The sequence below is a fragment of the Xenopus laevis genome, chromosome 1S (assembly GCF_017654675.1).
Source record: "Xenopus laevis strain J_2021 chromosome 1S, Xenopus_laevis_v10.1, whole genome shotgun sequence".
In the NCBI taxonomy this organism is placed as follows: Eukaryota; Metazoa; Chordata; class Amphibia; order Anura; family Pipidae; genus Xenopus; species Xenopus laevis.
This window is the reverse complement of record NC_054372.1, coordinates 113,474,689-113,496,507: the sequence shown is the minus strand read 5'-3', so window position 1 is coordinate 113,496,507 and position 21,819 is coordinate 113,474,689.

Genomic DNA, 21,819 nt, shown 5'->3' with positions numbered 1-21,819 from the left:
ACGATGAGGATCTGATCTTTTAAAAATCTCAACATCTATGGCCAGCTTAGATGTGCAAGAGCTTCCCAGGCTGCAGTAGGTCACTGTCACATGATCATATTTTAGAGGGTTAACACATCTTAACCCCAGCCAAGCCATCTGATAAGGACTGAGTGGGAAGAAGCAAATGTAGCTCCAAGGTTCATTAAAGGTTTAGGGCAGTTTGGAAACGTGACTTCACTTTGCTTTCTGATACCTTCTCATGTAATTGCATTTTTCTTTGCATATCATATTTACAAGTAACCTAATCCTGAAATAGGTAAGCAAAGGGTTAAAAAGAAATGTTCTTCTTAATGTGAATTGTTAAAGGGGACCCGTCACCCAAAAAAATTATTCAAAATCCAATTTCATCAGATTAGTCAACGAAAATTAACTTTAATTACACTATATAAATTATTTTAATCTTGTTTCCTCCAGTCTGGGAATTCATAATTATAACAAGCAGGCAGCAGCCATTTTGTGGACACTGTTATTAAGACAAGTCTTGTATCATCTCAGAATCTTGTTTGTGCACCAGAATGGGGGACCCGATGTCCATCTATCAATAATGTAGTTGGTTGTGGAACAAACCCAAGGCAGCAAGTTGACTGCAATACTCTTTATTGGGAGGTAGAGTTAGACAACATGTTTCGGGCGGAGCCCTTTGTCAAGTGTAAAGGAACATTTGAAAAAGCAAACATTTAAAACCTCATGTGACTCATCCAGTGCATCATGGGCAAACATTAACCATTTAGTTAACCATTACATATTACATTCAATTAAGGTGCATTATGCTAAAGTGCAACGTGAATAAATACATTTATCTCAAATACATTAATAAGATGCATCAAATAACCATTGCATCAATTATCATGACCTCAGTCCATATATAATACATAATAATATTACGTGTAATTAATCCATTAGAATTCCAATTCATATAGTGAGTACATATTAATAACCCAATAAATTCCATAAAGATACATTTAAAATCCAGGCAACTGCTTGATCCAGCCTAACCTGTAAAAAATAGGGAAAATGCCATTAAGGCCTATCCAATCACTTGCGTTTTATAACTATGTTGTGCCAGTTTAGCATTTATATTTATATTTATTTTTGCAACATTGTTCCTACTCAATTATATGCTCACGAATTTTCAGCTACAGAAACTTGTATCCATGTATTATCTATTTGAGCAAGTATATTGCAAAATTGTTGCAATCAGCATAACGGCAATAGCTGAAAAAGGGATTCTCCTAATAGAATGGACTCACCCATACATGATTCAGCAGGAGATCCATGACATTACGACTAGCTGACTAGTTAAAAATCCTGAGGACAAAGAAACAGAACAGTATTATTTCCAAAGATCTTTCAAAGAAAACATGCTAGGTTATATTGTTCATTTAATCCTTTTGGGTAGGTACTTTCTAAGCGATTTGTCCATCTAGCCTCTCTCTGTAATAATAAGGTATTATGATCACCGCCTCTGGTTGGTTTTGGTACTGTCTCTAGCACCTTCCATTTAAGCTGACATACAGTACATTGTGCGTTGCTAAGTCGAAATGCCTAGCAACAGGGGTATCAGTATAGGTATTTGGTTTAAAATTCCGTATATTACTTTTATGTTCTTTAACAGGTCTTATTGTTTTGCCTATATATAACTTCCCACATGGACATTTCAAAGCATATATTACATAACTTGTTTTACATGTGGCAAATGACCTCAATTTTATTTCCTGACCCGTAATTGGGTGACTTATATTGGGTCCTTTTATAATAGAACTACAGCAGTTGCAACTTATACAAGGGTATGTACCTACTCTAGGGGTACCTTTAAAAATTGTTGTACTACTTTTGTCTGGTCTAGAAATGGAACATAATGAATCTCTTATAGAACTACCTCTTTTATACGAAAAGCGAGGGAGATTAGAAAAAAGTTTTCCGAAGGTAGCATCGGTTTGAAGTTTTGGCCAGTATTGTCTAACAATCTTTTCTACCATTTTGCTACGTTTGTCATATTTACTTACGAAAGTCAATCTACTGTATCCTTGTCATCATTCTTTTGTTTAGGGTGCAGTAGGTCACTCCGATTTATCCTATTTACCTCTCCTGCTACAGCTTTGAGTTTCCCTTTCGGGTATCCTCTTTGTATGAATCTTTTTGTTAACTCATTACTTGCCTGTTCAAACCCAATTTCACTAGATGCAATTTTCTTTGCACTCATGTATTGTCCCTTAGGGATAGCTTCCAAAGTCCGAGGGTTATGGAAACTCTTCCTATGGAGAAGGTTATTCCTGTCCATTGTTTTGCGGTACAAATTAGTGACCAAGCTGTCATTCTCTAATTTAATTTGTACATCTAAAAAATTGATGGCACAATTAGAAGACTCACTTGTAAATTTAATCGTTCTATGAGCTTCATTTGCCATTTTTACCATGCCTTCAAACACTTCTAATGGTCCATCCCAAAGGATCAGTATGTCATCCACATACCTATAGTAGTGTTTGATGTATCGCAAAAATTTTCTTTCAAGAATAATTTCTTTTCTAAGTCATAGACAAATAAATTAGCAAGGGATGGAGCTACCGCTGAACCCATCGACGTCCCTTGTTTTTGCCAATAGAAAGAATCTTCGAATTTGAAATAATTCTTTTTTAGTACAATTTCGAGACAATCCAGTACAAAATATACATATGAATTAGACATGTTAGTTTCTAATAGTGCCTCTTCAACACACTTGATCCCTTCATCCTGGGGTATAGCAGTGAACAAACTCTGTATGTCAATACTACAAAGCAAAGTATTAGAATTCTCATTACGAATTTCCCCAAGTTTAATCAACAAATCATTAGTGTCTTTTAGGCAAGTCGGCAGGTTACGGACTAGACCTTGTAGCTGCTGATCAATAAATTTAGAAAGAGGTTCAAGCACAGATCCTATACCAGACACTATAGGTCGAATGTATTTATATAGCGCCAACATATTGCGTAGCACTGTAAAGTAAATGTGATTATACAACTACATCACATGAATTACATACATAGAATATATGGAGTAACAAACATCACAATCAATGCAGGTACAAAAAGGTGAGGAAGGCCCTATGCATAGGCATACAGTCTAAAGGGAAGGGAGTAATACACAAGGTGTGGGAGTGGGCAAGATCGAATTAAGTGGGTGAGAAATGTGGTATTGTATGTGGTGTTGCGTTTGGTAGTTAAGCAGAGTGAGGGTAGGCTTCTCAAAAGAAGTGCGTTTTCAGAGATTTCTTGAAAGCAGAAAGGTTGGGAGAAAGTCGGACAGACCGTGGGAGAGCGTTCCAGAGGAGGGGTGCAGCCCTTGCAAAGTCTTGAATGCGAGCATGTGAGGAGGTAATGAGAGAAGAGTTGAGTAGTAGGTCGGTAGAGGAGCGTAGTAAGCGAGTGGGTGAGTATATAGAGATGAGTTCAGAGATGTAGGGTGGGGCAGAGTTATGAAGTGCTTTGAAAGTCAGTGTCATTAATTTGAATTTGATTCTGAAAGGTAACGGAAGCCAGTGCAGGGATTGACAGAATGGCGAGGCAGAGAAGAAGCGGTTGCTGAGGTGTATGAGCCTCGCAGCAGTGTTCATTATGGACTGGAGAGGTGACAGTCTCTGGAGGGGGAGGCCAATTAAAAGAGAGTTACAGTAGTCTAGACGCGATATGATGAGAGAGTGAATAAGAATTTTGGCAGCGCCTTGGGTGATAAATGATCGTATTTTGGATATGTTCCTTAGGTGGAAGTGACAAGATTTAATAAGTGACTGGATATGAGGAGTGAATGACAGGGCAGAATCTAGGATAACCCCAAGGCACCGGGCCTGGGGAGAGGGGGTGAAAATTCGATCTTGCCCACTCCCACACCTTGTGTATTACTCCCTTCCCTTTAGACTGTATGCCTATGCATAGGGCCTTCCTCACCTTTTTGTACCTGCATTGATTGTGATGTTTGTTACTCCATATATTCTATGTATGTAATTCATGTGATGTAGTTGTATAATCACATTTACTTTACAGTGCTACGCAATATGTTGGCGCTATATAAATACATGTTAATAAAATAAATAAATAATAATCCTCCCTCGATCACGGCCACAGAAGAGAACTACAGTAGAAGGTACATGTTTGCAGCTTTGGTGGCCCAGGTGTCAGATGGGCCCCAGACACCTCAGTCCAACTATGAAGATGTTTCTTTCTAGCTTTTAAATTTTTTGCTCCTTCTCAGTGGCATTGGGGATGTCCATCTCATGCCAATGATGGGCTGAAAGATCTTTTCTTTATACATCTACTCCGCTTGATCTGCTGATTGAGCAAGGATGCCAAAGTATTTGAACATAATCAGTCCCCTTTAAGCTAAATATTGCCGGTTACTGTTACAGTACAGAAACCATGAACTTACCTGTATGAGGGTACACCTTGCTTGTCACACATTGTATATGGGCCACACACAAGCAGAATTTTTAGATATCTGACATTGTCCTACACTTCAAATATGTATAAATTTGTTCTGTTTGGCATAAGTATAATGTGCATAATACATTGATCTGACAGACTGACCCAAAGGATTGCTGTTAAATGGGCCCTGAATATAAGGTTTTTCTAGGAGCCCAGTCCAAAACTGATTATAACTAAAATATGAATAATCAATGGGTTGACCATGGCTTGTTTTGAGAGGAAATTAAAGCATTTTTACCCGTTTCTGTTTTTCCTATTACAAACACTTAGCAGTGGCATACTACTGAACGAGCCTTGGACAGTGCATGAAACAAGCCTTTGTACATTTTCATTGACGTTTTCCCTTTAACTAAAATACAGCTTTGTGTGTTTTGTAGTTAAATACCTCCTGCCATCCCTGTTGTGATTACAGTGGCCACAGCAGCATTATGCCATTATCTAAGCACAGTTTCTTTCATGATCTTACTTGTTTTATTGAGATTTCAGGTTGCTGTTGTTTTAATTGCTTCTGTTTTTTTTTCCTTCTTATAAGTGTGATGATAACACAGTCCAGGCTTGTTTGAATTCACTAACTATTGCATGCTGTGTAAAAAAAAAAATGTGTGGGTATAACATAAAGATATTGTGTAGAATGTAGCCGAATGGTTTAATACAAAGAAAACATTCATTATAAGGAATAAATGGAAATCTGCTTTTAACCTTTGTATGTATGATACAATGTTTTGGTTTTGCCTCTTCAGAGCATGTTATCATCTTGATTGCTATTGTAAACTGTATTGTACAGTATTTTTAATATCTGAGGGGAAAATGTACGGCATTTTGAAAACCACAATTATCACAGCTGAACCTACTGAAACACATCTATAGACGAAATATCCTCTGCACTCATCTATTATCAATATAAACAGGACATTACAACATTTTGGGGCATATTTATGTAAAAAACAGCAGGACAATACACCACATTTCGTCAGGCTTCTCCATGTAAAAAAGGCATAAGAAACGGCGTAAAAATGGCATAACATGTTTCTCTTAGACTTCTGCCAGAAGCAATGTAAAATAACGGCTGTAAATCTGGAGTTCGTATGGCGTAAACCTATACACACCTTGATAAATTTGCCATTTATTTTACACACTTTTTTTGGCAAATTTCATTTTGCACAGCATAATAAATAGGCCTCTTAGTGTATATAGCTACCAAAATAAGATAAATGTCTATATATATATATATATATATATATATATATATATATATATAAATATATATATCCACCATTAAGGTCCGCACTCGTCGTTAAGGACTGAACTCGGGTGCTGTGTGTAGATCGTGAAATCCAAAAGTCCAAAGGTTTACACGCACACCGATGTTGATATAAATGTTACTTTATTAGGAAATCATTAATTTATTGCATCAACGTTTCGGTTCGGAATCTAGAACCTTTCTCAAGATGCTTTTCCCTCTGTATATACTGTATATATACAGTATATATATATTTTTTTTCCATAATATAGACAAACCATTTAATTTGGGGAAGGGGAAGGCTCTTCCCGCAAAATGAAATTGTCTATATAATGAAATATTTCCAAGCCGTCCAACTGTGTCAACGTCCAACACTTTTATTTAATTCAATAATAATTCTACAGTTTCATTATGCAGTTTCTACAGTTTTACCTTAAACTTGCTTTCCAAGGTTAAAACTCCTGTTTGGTTGCTTTTTTTTATTGGCCACCACATGAATTAACTGACTGAAGCTGGTTATGATGGGAGTTACAACATGGAGCTGGACACAACTCCTGTATAAACAAAATATATTGCAGTATATGGACAATTAATCCCTGTGGAGGAGACCCCCCTCCTAATCATTTAAAATTTACCCTTTTACGTCTCCCACCCAGGCAGGGGTGATCCGGCCCATCATATCCCCTCGCAAGCATCTTGGGGACTGCCAACCCCAACCTTGACAGTCTAATTTATACTAACTGGAGCCAGAAACTGCACTGCATACTCAAGGTGAGGTCTTTCCAAAGATTATGGATTATATACAATATATATTTTATATTGGTACATTGTACCACTAAAAAAAGAATGAGCTATGTTCATTGTTTACTCTGGAATTGCACTTTAAGATACTGAAGAGTTTGACCTTATGACATGCCCATTACAATGGCTATAGATAGGGATTAGGGCAGAATTTCAAGTGTTGCTTTAGTTCCACTGTTGACGGAGGACAAAAAAGTGGTCAGTATTACAAGTTGTCTCCAAAACCGACTATAGCATCAGAACTCAGTATTTTATCTCATTATTCCCATTGTACAGTTGTTGCTTCAAAACAAGAGACCTTTTTAGCATTGAATAGGTGGCATGTTTTAGATTTCCTGCCAAGAGAAAACAAAATTCTTATTGACATCATGTTGACATCAGGTAATAATTACCTGCTGAGAGCGACTGAATGGGATTAGCTATCATTCATATCCCAGAAATAAACCTCTGAAAACACTGGATTCTTTGTACTTTTCTTGTCTCAGTTCCTTACTGGACTTAAGAAGAAAAAGTGCATCTAAACTGTATAAATAATGAATATAATTATTATTTTTTACACCGACATACCTGATTCCACAGATTAAAATTAAACCTTGATACTCTTGACAATCCCTTAGGTTAACAGTGTAATGCATCCTCTACGCACTCCCCCATAGGTTCACTGTGTTGTGCAAACCCCCTCCCTAATTTCCCTTCCATTGATAAGTAATGGATTCTGGGATTTGGAGTCCCTCTGCTTTCTACAGTGAAGTTCCAGAATCCATCACATCACAATGGAACACTGAGCGAGGAATTGCATTACACTTAAAGGTCATGTAAAGGCAAAAAAATAAAATCCCATTTTTATTTTCTTTAAAGAAAAAGACACCTATCTCCAATATACTTTAATTAAAAAATGTGTACCGTTTTTATAAGAAACCTGACTATATGCAGTGAAATTCTCCCTTCATTTACTGCTGTGGATAGGAATTGTCAGACGGTCCCTAACTGCTGAGCAGGGAAACAATCATACTTATGAACAGCAGGGGGAGCCCCGCCTTACTGACCAGCCCTGCAGAACTCAAGCAGCTTTGTTTATGACGATCCCTAAGCAGCCCAGTCCACACTGAGCATGTGCACAGTCTTAGTCTTGCAAAGATGGTGTCCCCCTGTAGCCAACTTTGAAAGCATAAATCATTTGTTTGATTAGGCTTGTGGTGCATTAAGTTCATGTTTATATTTAGTATACAAAATACAGCATTTCTAGCCTTTTTCTATTTTAGACTTTACATGCCCTTTAAGGGGATGGGAAACAGAGAAAAACTATTATGGTTTTGAATCAGGTATGTCTGTGTACAATAAATACTTAGTAAAATGCTAAATACTAAATACTTCAATGTTTTCAGCCTTTGTCAATTCCAGCTAAAAGTAATGTCAATCTCCCCCAGAAAAAAAGGTCACATTCCTAAATTACATCAAGACAATACACTTTCATGATTTAAATTATTTTCACCAATGCCCATGCCTTTATTTGTATATATGGAGGCACATATTTTCCTCTGGTATCTGTTTAACATCTACATTCTTGTCTCACAGCTCAGCTCCAGCTCATTTAACATTTTTGCACTAAAGAATTTCGAAAGATGTGTCTTTTACCAGCAGATTGTATTAGAGAGGAAATTACTTCTAAAAACTGTTGAGATTCTTCAGTCTAGAGGTGTGGACCACTTTGCTGAGAGTTGCTGAGGACCATGTGATTTGAAGCTGCAAGAATTCTACAGAGACATCCAACTGCTGAGCTATAACAGGCATTTCATACCTAGAAATATAACAGAAATTGGTGCAGCCTGAACACACCCAGTGCACAAAAGCTTTGTGCAGCTAGTAAGTTGCTAGTTACTTTGAAAGCAGCTAGTAAGTTGCAGGTAAAACTTAGTCCCTTTGTAAAATGTATAATAAAGCAATTGAATTCTTAATGAATCAGATGAAAATTAAGCGTAGGACTGGCCAGATATGGGATGACTTTGACGTAGTTGGCCAGCTTAAATATATTGCAATATATGGACAAACAATCCCTGTGTTGTTTAAAGGGTAAGGCATTTTTCAGTAGCAGTATGCACAAAATGTCTCTGTCTTAAATATATTGATAATGGCTTGAGTGCAGAGGACTCTTGTATTTGTCTATATGTATTTTGTGGTCACAACCTCATTGCACCCACGCCTAATGGTTTTAAAAAATAGTGGTGAGCACAACTTTCCCCTTTTGTGCGGACCTGTTCTTCTAAAATATTTCTTCATCTTATCACTTTATCCACGGTGTGTTTTAATTTACAGCAAATAAAAATGAGTGACTTTGGCAATGCCCCCAAGGCACAAGCAAATCATTGTTCAGCTCTGCAACAAAAAAACTTTTATAAAAAAAATTAAAAAAATAGGGTTTTTTTTTGTAGAATGCTTGCTAGAATTGACTTTCAGAAGATGTAATTGCAAACTGGAAAAAAATGTACCTTTCACAGAAATAGCTTGAGAAGCCCTGCTAGAACACATACAGAGTTAAATCATTACTGGTTGCTTAGGAAACTGGTCTTGTTATATTTGGCCCAGTAATTATATACGAGATTGCCAAAATGTTAATTTTACTTACACCTTATCAAATGACTATGTTGCTTTGTAAACAGCTAGAATGCATTCCTTAATATGAGAAGAAGGGGAGTCACTAGTTTTAGTAATAATGCATGAACCTGTTCTCTGTGTGACTTTTTTTATATTTAAGAACAATCCAAAACCATAAAGAAAACTTGAGAGACTGGTGAATTTTAATTGAGAGTGAATTAAAACAGGTTAGAAGCCTTCTTTTGAATGTTATATGTTTGTAGACCTAGTTCCCCATAGAATCTCCATCTCAAACTTAAGTTGGCTTTAATGGAAGGGGTCTGCTGTGCTGGGTAAAAGTATGGCGAAGAGGTTGGGGGCAGTGTTAAAACTAGGCAATGGGGCGTGGGTGAGCTAGAGTATTATGGGGAAGCAAGGGTAGACTGGGCAGTGGGTTTAGTAAAGGGTCATGGGGAGGAATGAGGGGGCAATTCAGTTTACCAGCTAAGGAGATGCCTCTGTTACATAATGTACATTTCAGATGGAAAGGTAGTAACCTACTCTGTATGCTGGCAAATGCAATTTCCAGATGAATTTGGAGAGCTGGAGTTAATTCATTTAATTGCCTTTTATGAGGATGTGAGCAGTAACCATAACTCTGCTAAATGCTAAAGTTAAGAAACATTGGCAGCAGCACAACTATCTATACAGCAGAACCTGCGGTCATGGGGGACCTAGACCATAAGGTTTGCTGCTTTGTAGTAACCCCTCTACAGCCCCTTTTCTACCTTTAGTATAGCAGCGCCTGGAGGGGGGACTGTCCACGCTAGGCCCGCTCAATAGATTTATTTGCGGGGGAGCCCCAATATACCCAAATTACACTTCTGAACATTGCCCTGGAACATAGTATTTGTACCTGGATAGAGAACTGGCTAAAAGATAGACTACAAAGAGTGGTGGTAAATGGAACATTTTCTAATTGGACCAGTGTTGTTAGTGGAGTACCGCAGGGCTCTGTACTAGGTCCCTTGCTTTTCAACTTGTTTATTAATGACCTGGAGGTGGGCATTGAAAGTACTGTTTCTATTTTTGCAGATGATACTAAATTGTGCAGAACTATAGGTTCCATGCAGGATGCTGCCACTTTGCAGAGTGATTTGTCTAAACTGGAAAACTGGGCAGCAAACTGGAAAATGAGGTTCAGTGATGATAAATTGTTGGTGTTACTGTTCGTTTACCTCAAGGGATGAAAACATATTTTTGCCACTGTACAGGTCCCTGGTAAGTCCTCACCTGGAGTGCAGAGTGCAGTTTGGGCTCCAGTCCTTAAATTAGAACTGAAACCTAAAAATTAATATGGCTAAAAATACCATATTTTTTATACTGAACTTATTGCACCAGCCTAAAGTTTTAGCTTCTCAATAGCAGCAATGATCCAGAATGTCAAACTTGTCACAGGGGGTCACCATCTTGGAAAGTAGGGATGCACCGAATCCAGGATTCGGTTCGGGATTCGGCCAAGATTCGGCCTTTTTCAGCAGGATTCGGATTCGGCCTAATCCTTGTGCCTGGCCGAACCGAATCCGAATCCTAATTTGCATATGCAAATTGTGGGGTGGGCGGGGTTTCATGCGACTTTGTGTTACAAAACAAGAAAGCAAACCAATTTTTTTCCACTTTTTCCTTTCCCGCCCCTAATTTGCATATGCAAAGTAGGGTTCGGATTCGGTTCGGTATTCGGCCGAATCTTCCAAGATGGATTCGGGGATTCGGCCGAATCCAAAATAGTGGATTCGGTGCATCCCTATTGGAAAGTGATGCAATACTCACATGCTCATTGGGCTCTGAGCAGCTGTTGAGAAGCTAAGGTAAGCAAATGATTAAGCAGAAAATGAGGTTGGCCTGTAATAAAGGCTGATGCTACAAAGCTGATTATTCAATTCTGACCCTAGTTGCACTGTTTTCTGTGCTGCCATGTAGTAATTATCTGTATTAAATTATAATCAGCCTTATATTGTGAGATTTATATTTTATGTGTAGTATATATTGCTTTGTAACTGACAACAGCACAGAGCATGTGCAGTAAATCAGCAGAAAAGAAGATGGGGAGCTACTGGGGCATCTTTGGAGACACAGATCTTTACTGCTAAAGGGCTGTGGTTTCCTTGGGCTGGATCAGAATCACAAAACATAATGTACAATATCTCTAGCTACATCTTTAGTTAAGCTTTAGTTCTCATTTAAGAAGGATATAAATGAGCTGGAGAGAGTGCAGAGACATACAGCTTAGAGGGATGAAAGACTTAAATTATGAGGGGAGACTGTTAAGGTTTTTGGTTGTTTTCTCTGGAAAAAAGGCGCTTGCGAGGGGACATGATTACACTTTACAAGTACATTAGAGGACATTATAGACAAATAGCAGGGGACCTTTATACCCATAAAGTGGATCACCGTACCAGAGGCCACTCCTTTAGACTAGAAGAAAAGAACTTTCATTTGAAGCAACGTAGGGGGTTCTTCACAGTCAGGACAGTGAGGTTGTGGAATGCACTGCCGGGTGATGTTGTGATGGCTGATTCAGTTAATGCCTTTAAGAATGGCTTGGATGATTTCTTAAACAAGCATAATATCCAAAGCTATTGTAATACTTTAATCTGCAATTAGTATAGTTATATACATGAGTGTATCGATAGGTCAGTATGTGTATATATGTGCTCTGGGTTTCATTTGGAGTGGTTAAAATTCATGGACTTGTGGTATTTTTTTCAATGCAACTTAACTATGTAACCATGTAAATATAACTATATATAATTTTGCTTGCAGATATTACATTGTAATCAAATATCAAATTAATAGATATACGGTCTTTTAAATCAAGGATACAGAAAGAGTTAGACTCATTCCCTACAACTACACCCTTTACAATACAGTGCTATGGTGCTGAAAAACCAGAAGGGCATATAAATGTGTTTTTTTTTTTCGTTATTTGCCAAGCACTTGCGCCCCTCTGCCTGTCATGCTTGGCACAGAGTGAAGGATGAAATTATAACACCATAATAGTCTGGTAAGCTTGATGTATCTGTTCCTAAGTTTCCTAAATTTTTGTGCAGCAATATGTTGAGCTATTGGTGGATACCCCTGCTGTTCCAGCGGAACTGCAGAAGAAAACAAATGCTGATTATTCTGAATATACAAAAATACCAAATACAAGATTCATTGCAAAATGTTGATATCATGCAACTGTGTACTAAACACTAATAGGCAGATTTATCAAGGGTCAAAGTGAAAATTCAAAGTAAAAAAATTCAAATTTTTGTACTTTGACTAGGGAATAGCCCCAATTCGATCTGAATTTGAAAAAAAATTGAAAATTCAAATATCGAAATTTATCATGTACGGTCTCTTTAAAAACTTTTGACTTTGACCATTCACCATCTAAAACCTGCCGAATTGCTGGTTTAGCATATGGGGACCTCCTAGAACCTATATGGAGTCAATTGGTGGACTTAGAAAAATCTAAGTTTTTTTTTAAAAAAAAATACTTTGAATCGAATTCGATCTTACTTCGATTGAATACATAGAGGCAGATTTACATAGGGTTGAATATCAAGGATTAATTAACCCTTGATATTCGACTGCCGAATTGAAATCCTTTGACTTCGAATATCGAAGTCGAAGGATTTAGCGCTATTCCTACGATCGAACGATTGGAAGGATTTTAATCCATCGATCAAAGGATTTTCCTTCGATCAGAAAATTGTTAGGAAGCCTATGGGGACCTTCCCCATAAGCTAACATTGGCCTCGGTAGGTTTTAGGTGGCGAACTAGGGGGTCGAAGTTTTTTTTAAAGAGACAGTACTTCGACTATTGAATGGTCGAATAGTCTAATGATTTTTACTTCGAATCGTTCGATTCGAAGTCGTAGTCGAAGGTTGAAGTAGCCTATTCGATGGTTGAAGTAGCCATATTAGACCATTTTAAGTATTTATTCTTCCAATTCTTCACTAAATGGGCCCCATAGTATTCACCCGCAAAAAAAACTTTGATTTTTTTAATAAATGTTGGTTGGTATTTTTTTTTTCGAATTTCGAAATTATGGGAGTTCAAAAAAAAACTCCCATTGCTTCAAAATTCGAACCTTGATAAATCTGCCAACTTACTTTTAAGGTGAAATGGCCACTTAAGGGACAAAATCGCTTTTGCAGTTTGGTTTGTCCTCTAACTGCTGCTCATATATTATCTGGCTGCTTTTACACTGTTTATGTCTTCATAATTTGAAAAGTGCTTTAAGTCCAAAACAATATGAAAGTTTGAACTCTGGGCTCTCTGGGTTTTTTTTACCACTAATTATTAGCTATAAATCAGTTGACTAACTAGGCTCCTGTACCAGTCTGCAGACATAAAAAAGGAAAGGGTAATTATGGAAGCGTTTCAAATGATAGCGGTGAAATACAATAAAAAGCATGGACGATTAAGGAAATAAGAATTCATTGGCCAGATCATTTGCACTATGATCATTTTAATCCGGCACCTTTCCCAGTACTTTCACTGCACTTAAGCTTATTCCAAAAGGAGGAATTTAGCTGCAAAATAAACATAAACCACATGTCCCTTTTTCAAACCGGTAATTTGTTTGGATGCCTTTTAAATAACAAATCTGGTACCAGGGTTACAACATATAGTTTAAATCAAAGGGGAACTGTCGGCAAAATATTTAGGCTGAACGTGGGAGGAGGTAAAAGCACAACATTCTACAGAAAACTCAAATGTCGACAGCCTCTTTATATATACCATATGGTATTTATAGCAAGGACATTCAAAGGAAGAGAGATACTTTAAAATGACTTAGAGACAGAAATTTGTGTAGGTAACATAATCCATTTTTACAGTGCTGTACTTTACACTTACATCCTGGTACAACGGGCACAGAACTTCTGTTCTGAATAGTTTTCTCTTAATAGGAATTCATTGGTGTGACACAACAGTTACTAAATAGCCCCACAGATAAATCATTTTAGTGTCTTCAAATATACAAGACAATGACCTGTTTTGAATGGATTGCACCACGGATTATCCCACTACTAGCACTTCAGCATATGCGGGTCCCAGGGGCACTCCGACATTAAGGCGAGTTGAGCAACTCGCCTCAGGTGGCAGCGGCAGATAGGTTTCAAGGGGTGGCAAAAAGCCGCTCCTAGTACCTTTTTAAGAGCCGAATTTCCAGTTTTGAAACCGGAAATTTGGCTTTACTGGAGCAAGAGAGCGCAATTCCGATCTCCGCACTAGTGTTCCTGCCTCCCCTCCCGATAGGTAAGCCGACGAGGTGGGGCAGCATTTGAGGAGCCGCCTCAGGACGGCTTCTTCATCAGAATTGGCGTTGGTGGGTCCTCTTCCTTCCCTTTGGCAATTTTTGGTAGGATAAGAGCTGAACTCCATGTCGTCTTTTGTCTGATCTTGTCGGAACGACATAGCACAGGAGATGTGGTCTGATGCAGGGCCGGGCCTCATGGGCGCCCTAGGCAAGCCGGGCCGGCGCGGCGCCGGCTCAGTGCAAGTGCGCAAATTGGCGCTCGCGTGCGGTCCCCTCTCTGCCTGACCGTTTCTGTCCTTTTCTTCTTTCTGCGCTACTGTGCATGTGTGCGAACTTGTGTTTGCGCATGTGCAGAAAGAAGAAAAGGGCAGAAACGATCTGGCAGAGAGGGGACCGCATGCGAGCACAAATTCGTGCATGCGCAGGCGTGCAAAAAGAAGAAAAGGCCAGAGAGAGCCGGGCAGAGATGGGAACGGACTAGGGGCAGACGACAGAGGAGGTACGTGCCTGGCGCTCCCCCAGTTTTGCGCCCTAGGCATGTGCCTACTCTGCCTGCCCCTTGGCCCGGCCCTGGTCTGATGTAGTCACAGGCGTCCAAAAATAATGGGAATGAATGAAAATTTGCAGGTAAAAACTACACACGATAAGACGGATGAATACGCAGCTTTCTGCATTCACATCTGACGTCAGTCGTGTCATGTCGGATGGAATGTAGTTTTTACCTGCGACTTTTCTTTCACTCATTATATTCGGACGCCTGTGACTACATCCAACTTGTCTCCTGCGCTATGTCGGACACGATCCAATGAAAGACGTCCGTGAAGTTCAGCCCTAAGTCTAATGTTACTTCAACAGTTTTTTTTACCAGTGATTTCCACTGGCAGAGAAACAGCTGATTCAGTCCCATAGTATAAGCATTGGCAAAAGTTGTAATTCACTTGTCTGAGCACATAAGTTGGATTTTTGCTTAAAAATCTGAAATCTGTCCCGTACATGGACTGACTTCAGAGCTACTAACTGATGCTCCCACAGACTGCATGGTTAAATACTAAGGGGCAGATTCACTAATGGGTAAAATTTTAGTCAGCGTCAGCTTTGCACTGATCGCACCACTTCACCATGCGCTATGAATATGCTAATTTACTAGAATGCAAAGTTTCGTCCCAGGAGTCAAACGCTGGAGACTTTTCGCTATGATTACTTCGGCTGTGCGAGCATTTCATAGCGAAGATGCGCTACCGTTCATTTGTGCCTACTGAAAATTCGCTAGTGATCAAGCGCTTAGGTCAGGAATTTTAAAGTTGTATGGACGTCTTTATTATAAATGATGGTGCAAATGCTTGAAGTTACCACTTTTTATTACAAATGTCCAGGGAACCTTAATAAAGACAAGAGAGTTAATATAATGCTCTACACATAACCCACTGTAAAATGAATGTTCCATATGTTATGAAATGTGTGGACAAAACCGGTTACCCAAAAAAAGTTTGTTAGACTTTTGCAGCCATTCACGCTTAAAAAAAGGAAAAGTCGCCAGCGTTTTTTTATAAAATGCATTTTCAGCACACAGGATATGATGTAAGTGACAGAAGATTGAGGAAGATCTAGCTGCAGAGTAACGATCATTCACCAAAACAAAAAGTTGCCTAGCGAATAAACAATAGGGAACAATTGTCCCTGCAGATGGCAACGTTAGCGAAAAGTAGCGTTAGCCACTTCGTCCTTTTGTGAATCTGCCCCTCGTTCCACTTGTTATTTTGAGAATAATATTCATAGCACTCTCTTATCAAGATAATAGAAAAAGTTCAGTTCATCCAAATTTTCTGGAAAGCAATTGTGCAAATTCATGAAAAATTCCTAAATATATGCTGGTTTAGCATACGGGGGACCTCCTAGTTTTTTTTTTGAAAATACTTTGAATCAAATTCGGTCTTACTTCGATTGAATACATAGTATTCACCCGCAAAAAAAAAAAAAACTTTGACTTTTTTAATAAATGTTGGTCTTTTTTTCTATTCGAATTTCGAAATTATGGGAGTTCAAAAAAACTTATAGTCAACTACAAGAGGTCCTCTGCACTCAACCCATTATCAATATATTTAAGACAGAGACATTTTGTGCATACTGCTACTAAAAAATGCCTTACCCTTTAAACAAAACAGGGATTGTTTGTCCATATATTGCAATATATTTAAGCTGGCCAACTACGTCAAAGTCATCCCATATCTGGCCAGTCCTACGCTTAATTTTCATCTGATTCATTAAGAATTCAATTGCTTCATTATACATTTTACAAAGGGACTAAGTTTTACCTGCAACTTACTAGCTGCTTTCAAAGTAAAACTCCCAAACGTGGCTGCCCTTTTATTAGACACCAGTGGGATCACCTGACTATAGCTGGGAAGGGTGGGAGCTACAACATAGAGCTGGTCACTGCTCTTGTAGAACTATAACAAACAAGGGAAAGTTGTGCTCACCACTATTTTTTAAAACCATTAGGCGGGGGTGCAATGAGGCTGTGACCACAAAATACATATAGTCAACTACAAGAGGTCCTCTGCACTCAACCCATTATCAATATATTTAAGACAGAGACATTTTGTGCATACTGCTACTAAAAAATGCCTTACCCTTTAAACAACACAGGGATTGTTTGTCCATATATTGCAATATATTTAAGCTGGCCAACTACGTCAAAGTCATCCCATATCTGGCCAGTCCTACGCTTAATTTTCATCTGATTCATTAAGTCAGGTGATCCCACTGGTGTCTAATAAAAGGGCAGCCAAGTTTGGGAGTTTTACTTTGAAAGCAGCTAGTAAGTTGCAGGTAAAACTTAGTCCCTTTGTAAAATGTATAATTAAGCAATTGAATTCTTAATGAATCAGATGAAAATTAAGCGTAGGACTGGCCAGATATGGGATGACTTTGACGTAGTTGGCCAGCTTAAATATATTGCAATATATGGACAAACAATCCCTGTGTTGTTTAAAGGGTAAGGCATTTTTTAGTAGCAGTATGCACAAAATGTCTCTGTCTTAAATATATTGATAATGGGTTGAGTGCAGAGGACCTCTTGTAGTTGACTATATGTATTTTGTGGTCACACCCTCATTGCACCCCCGCCTAATGGTTTTAAAAAATAGTGGTGAGCACAACTTTCCCTTGTTTGTTATAGTTCAAAAAAACTCCCATTGCTTCGAAATTCGACTTTTGATAAATCTGCCAACTTACTTTTTAGGTGAAATGGCCACTTAAGGGACAACGTCATATCCCCACACATTACTGTTTTGGTGTACAGTGACACAAAGGTGCCGGAGCCCAAAGGGGAACAAAAATTGGAAAAAAAATGTAAACCCTCAGAATTTTTTCCTTTGCCAATCTTTTTACAGTTCCTCCACTGGATCATCAAATCAAGATACAATTATAGATCAGCGCCACAGGCTATGGAAAAAAACAAATAACAGAACTTAGAGCAATACTGTTAATATTCAGTGCAGTCACCAAATTGTTACAACACTAAGGGGGTTATTTATCAAAGTCTGAATTTATCAAAATATTTTTTGCTACAAACTCAGATCAAATCCACTCAGGTTTTTTACGCTTATTTATTATTACATTTCCCCAAAAATTTGCTTTGCGGGAAATAATCCGGTTTCCATGATTTTTCAGGGGTTTTTTATCCGATTTTCACAATTTTTTTTGTACTTTTCACCCGAGAACTCAGATTTTAGCCCGAAAACTCTGAGGTATTGCACAAAACCCAGTGCACATCAAAAAATAATTGGGACTTCTCCCAGTGACTTATATTCAACCTCGACAGGTCTGAGATGCCGGATTTTCTGATTCGGACTTTTCCATCCTCGGGGTTTAATAAATTCCCAAAAATTTGTGATTTTTTAAAAGTCAGATTTCATTAAAAAAAAAATCGTGAATTTCTCAAGATTTTTGCATTCGGAATTTAGTAAATAACCCCCTAAGTCACAGGTGTGACATCACTTCCTGTCTCAGCAGTGAGTGGATGTACAGGTGGAACACACGGGAGAGGGCGACACCAGTACAGAACCCATCTATTTGTATTGCAACGGTTCACCTCCATGATCTGCACTAAAAGACTGGATTGTTTGATATGCGCTCAGAAGTGTGACTTATGAAAGTGCAATAAAAACCTTTAAAACAAATAAAGGCAAATTACAATATGGGCGCTGTCCCTGCTTTTTAATGTCTTTACAGAAAAAGGAATACCCTGGAGTTAATATTGATATGATGTTTTGAAATCAGGAATCTTGTAAATTGCCAATTCCACCAGAGAGTGGCAAAGCCACATGCTGAGTTTTACTTGGTGACTGCACTGAATATTGACAATATTGTACTAGGTTCTGTTATTTGTTTTTTTCCATAGCCTGTGACGTTGATCTATAATTTTATCTTTATTATCCAGAATGCTCGGGACCTGGGATTTTCCGGATAACTGATCTTTCCATAATTTGGATCTTCATAACTTAAATCCACTAGATTTAAATCATGTAAATGTTAAATAAACCCAATAGGCTGGTTGTGCTTCCAAAAATGATTAATGATATGTTAGTTGGGATCATGTACAAGAGACTGGTTTATTATTACAGAAGAAAAGGAAATCATTTTTAAAAATTTGGATTATTTGATTATAATGTAGTCTATGGGAGACAGCCTTTCTGTAATTCGGAGCTTTCTGTATATTGGGTTTCTGGATAATGGATCCCATACCAAAAGTACAGCTCACACAGGGGCAGCACAATTAAAGGCAGTGGCATTGGTTAAGTATAGGAAGCAGACCCCACTGCCGCAAAATCACGGATCACCCATAGTGCGAGAAAAATATGCAGGTCAACAGTGATTTCAGCTGAGGAGTTGGGCCTCCAAAGATACACGACTGGGTAATGCAATCATGGTGATAAATGCAGGCTCCTTTCAATGCTGGATTATTGGAGCTTGTTCATTCACAAGAAAAATGTGCAGACCTTTTAATATTAACAGATAGTGGGTTGTTCCCCACTGGCACAATCGTATACACCAATCTCTCCTGCAATACTACTTCCACTCTAAGTAGATCATGCCATTTAGATGCACTTCTTCTCCCACAGTTTCTGCTCATGAGATCCATGATACTTTTCCTCCCCAGGCCACTGTATATCATATTTATTCAAAGCCAAGATGGCCATGCATTCTACTGTGGCATCATTTCTACTATGGACTATAAACATTTCCCTGCATTAAAAAGGACTTTACTTAAATTCGCACTTAAACAAATGTATATTCTTAAATATCAAGTATAGTTTGGTAAGTACAGTATTACTCTTATAGTTTAGCTTCAACAATGTTTTAGAGGTTTTACAGCTTTTGTTTTTCTTTCATGAAATACCGGTCTATGCAAGTAAATGATACTACGTAGTGCATACCTCCCAACATTATAAAACTGGAAAGAGGGGGGGAAAGAATTTTGACCACGCCCATTTTATGGCCACACCCCGTAATTTCCATGTCCGTTTTTACAAAATTTGGCAGGTTATGAAAGTTTGAACACATTTCTGGGAGTTTTAGGGCAATTTGTTACAGTGTGGCTTTCCCCAGGAGGAATAGTTACATTTGTATCTTTGCTCATCTTAAATTGTTACAAATGTTTCTAAGTGCAGCTGCTCAGTGTTCTGGCCTTTCTGCCAAAAAGCGTTATTTTAATTAAGTTTCAGAAACTTTGTATCTTTTTTCTGGTGTCAGAGATGAAAGAGAGACATTTTCATAACAATCTGGGACTGTGGGCTGAGCTGTCAAAATCAGGAGGCTTGATAAAGGGCCTATGTGAGGTCCGGAATGTTGCCTTTGTCTACTTTGTTTGAGCCAATAAAATTGCACAACTAAAAAGTTGATTCACTTTGTCAGTGTGCAGCAGTAATTGGGACTATATGTGACTTCCTAACACGTGGCAGGTTGGGTAATACACTGTTTGGCACCTGATCCAAAAGGAATGAATACAGGGGTTGAACACTTCAACATTGAGTGGTCAAAATCAGAACGTGAAGCAGCAATTCTTATCACTTATATGTGCTTTAATATGGGCTGAAGTAGGAGAATGGAGGCTCTGTGGCATTAAAGGAACAGTAACACCAAAAAGTGTTTTAAAGTAATGTAAATATCATGTAGTGTTGCCCTGTACTGGTAAAACTGATCTGCTTCAGAAACACTACTATAGTTCATATAAACAAGCTGCTGTGGAGCAATGGCGGAAATTGAAAAACGGCTATATGGCACAGGTTAACTAATGGATAACAGATAACACTATTAGACAGACAGGGCTTATCTGCTATCTGCTGTGTAACCTGCGCCTTTTCTCCTTTGAATGGCTGCCCCCATGGCTACACAGCAGCTAATTTATATAAACAATAGTAGTGTTTCTGAAACAAACACAGCAGTTTTACCAGTGCAGGGCAACACTGCATTATATTTTCATTACTTTAAAACACTTACTTTTTGACGTTACTGTTCCTTTAGGTAAATCTGAGTTACATCCTTAAGGCTGGAACTACACAATGCGTTTTCTTGAGATCCAACACGATGAGAGGAAACGGATGCTGCAAGATGGATGCAACGAAAATAAGGTAAGTGATAGAAATGTCGGACCTTGTTGATGCGTGCATCCGACACAACTGTCACATGAAGACGCAACGTGCAGGGTTTGCATCTGACAGTTGTGTCGTGTTGGATGCATGTAGCTTGTAGGTTCGACATTTCTATTACCTTATTTTCGTTGCATCCGTTTCCTCTCATCCCGTCGGATCTGATGAAGAAACATCATGTAGCTCCAGCCTTAGGGCGCTATGTAATACAAAAATTGTAAAAAAAAAATGTAAAACTTAAAAAACAGTATTTTGCAAGACCAGGCGACGTGAGCACAAAATAAGAGCTTTTCATTAAGGTGTTTTATCATGTGCACTAGATGCCAACATAAACAAAAAAATCACGTCATTTTTTTAACCATAGGCAATAGAGCTGCTATGGGGCCAATATACTAACAATCAACTATGCACATAGGGTAATTATTCAGGCATAATGTTTATTTTATTTTACAATTATATTGTATACTGGGTCTCCTGCTCTTCAGGATCATCACTTATGGTATTTGCTTTCCATAATAAGCAGGCCCCCATTGTCTCCTCACTATATCCACTGATGACTGTGAATCAATTCTGGTGAAATGTTTTCTCTGGACCAACAGTTCATTTTGAAAGACAGAGATATAAGTTCTACTCTCTTCCTCCAGCCAAGCAGATTTGTTTGGTCTTTCAAAACCCTATCTTGTTTCCTCAAATAATAACATATAATCATCATTACACTCTACCCTATGTTTGTATGTTTTAGATGTGAC